Raw genomic sequence first — 1807 nt, 5'->3', positions numbered from 1 at the left:
GTAGTCAATTCGTTAACATGAATGTTTTGGTTCATGAACTCCTTGTTTTGTTGGGTTTGAGCGGTGATAAAATTTTCCATAATTTTCTCAAGGCTCGACTTTGATGGTACAGGTTGCATAGGTTGATTTGATCTAGGGGCTTGATAAATAGGTCTCGGAGGTGCATTATTTTGAATAGGGTTATTATTTTTATAGGAGAAGTTCGGGTGATTCCTCCATCCAGGGTTATAGGTATTCGAGTATGGGTTCCCTTGGGTGTAGTTCAGTTGCTCATAGTGGGTTTCGTTTAATAGACTACATTCTGCAGATTGGTGTCCTTTGGTTCCACATATCTCACAATCCGACGAAACTGCGGCTACAGTATTCGGGTTTATGCACATATGCTCGACTTTAAGGGCTAATGCGTCCATTTGAGCTTGCATCATGTCTATAGAGCTTAGTTCATGCACTCCTCCTTGGGCTTCCTTCTTCTCAACTGTCGCTCGTTCGACTCCCCATGATTGATGGTTTTGAGCCATATCTTCGATGAGGGAACTAGCTTCAGGATAAGGTTTGTTCATCAGAGCACCGCCTGCGGCAGCATCGATGATCATCTTTGTGTTATAATGAAGTCCATTATAGAAGGTTTGAATGATTAACCAATTTTCTAAACCATGATGTGGGCATGCTCGTAACAACTCTTTATATCTCTCTCAAGCTTCGAACAACGATTCTCGTTGGTTTTGGGTAAATCTAGTTATATGGTTTCGAAGAACGGCGGTTTTACTCGGGGGAAAATATCTAGCAAGAAAAACTCTTCTAAGGTTATCCCAAGTCGTAATGGAATTGGGTGGAAGGGAATCTAACCATGATAGGGCTTTATCTCTGAGGGAAAAAGGGAATAATCTTAAACGTATTGCCTCCGGAGAAGCTCCATTGGTTTTAAAAGTGTCTGCTAATTGAAGAAATATTTTTAAATGTTGGTTTGGGTTCTCAGTAGCGAGACCTGCGAATTGTCTCTGTTGCACTAGTTGCAACAGGGATGGTTTAAGTTCAAAATTATTAGCTGGGATGGTTGGGTTTACTATACTAGAACTAGGTTCTTCACTAGATGGTTGAGCGAAGTCCTTAAGAGGTCTTTGGTTTTGATCTTCGGCCATAGCTCTCTTAATTCTATGAAAGAATAAACGTGCGCGAGCATAACGTTCAGGTTCTGCCAGAGGGTATACTAAGCTTAAACTTCCGGTGCTGCGAGTTCTTTGCATTGACCGGAGGGAAACAGCCTAAGTCTAAACGATATAACAATAGGGAAATGAAATTTGACGAAATTGGTCCCCGACAACGACACCAAAAACTTGATGCGTGCTTTTCGCAAGTGTACAGACGCGTCAGAGTAATATAAAAGATTGTCGAATCCACAGAGACCAAGTGTCAATCTATCGTTATCTGTTGTTTTGGTGTTTATCCAAGGCGATTAAAATAGGTGTTTTTAGAGTATGCAATGAAAAGTAAAGTGCTGAATAAAGTTTAATTAATAAAGACAGGGTCAAATGTAATTCACGTAATTAATTAATAATCCAAGTACTTGCTAATAGAGCTACTTATGGGCAGTGTTTCCTACTTTGAAAAGAACTAATTTAACAGGAACTATCGCTTTCGCGTATTCAGAACCGAGTTGTACTCCCTAATAAAACCCTCTTATTGTCACTTATAAAAAGACGCACATTGCGTTAGAGTAGTAAACCTATTTTAAAGAAATATAGTATCTTGACTAAGTTGAAAAGTATTATAACCTGAATTTCTTAACCAAAAGAGGTTCTCACGAACC

The 1807-nt window shown here is 39.5% G+C and overlaps 1 non-coding gene across 1 annotated transcript; it reads left to right on the top strand.

Annotated features, from left to right (window-relative positions):
* Positions 1–648: 648 nt before the first annotated feature.
* LOC127109242 (small nucleolar RNA R71) lies at positions 649–755 on the top strand. The gene has a single exon (XR_007796572.1). It is a non-coding gene; the product is annotated as a small nucleolar RNA R71 (small nucleolar RNA).
* Positions 756–1807: the final 1052 nt, after the last annotated feature.

This window comes from Lathyrus oleraceus, chromosome 7, assembly GCF_024323335.1.
Source record: "Lathyrus oleraceus cultivar Zhongwan6 chromosome 7, CAAS_Psat_ZW6_1.0, whole genome shotgun sequence".
Taxonomy (NCBI): domain Eukaryota; kingdom Viridiplantae; phylum Streptophyta; class Magnoliopsida; order Fabales; family Fabaceae; genus Lathyrus; species Lathyrus oleraceus.
This window is presented reverse-complemented; position numbering and strand designations above follow the sequence as displayed.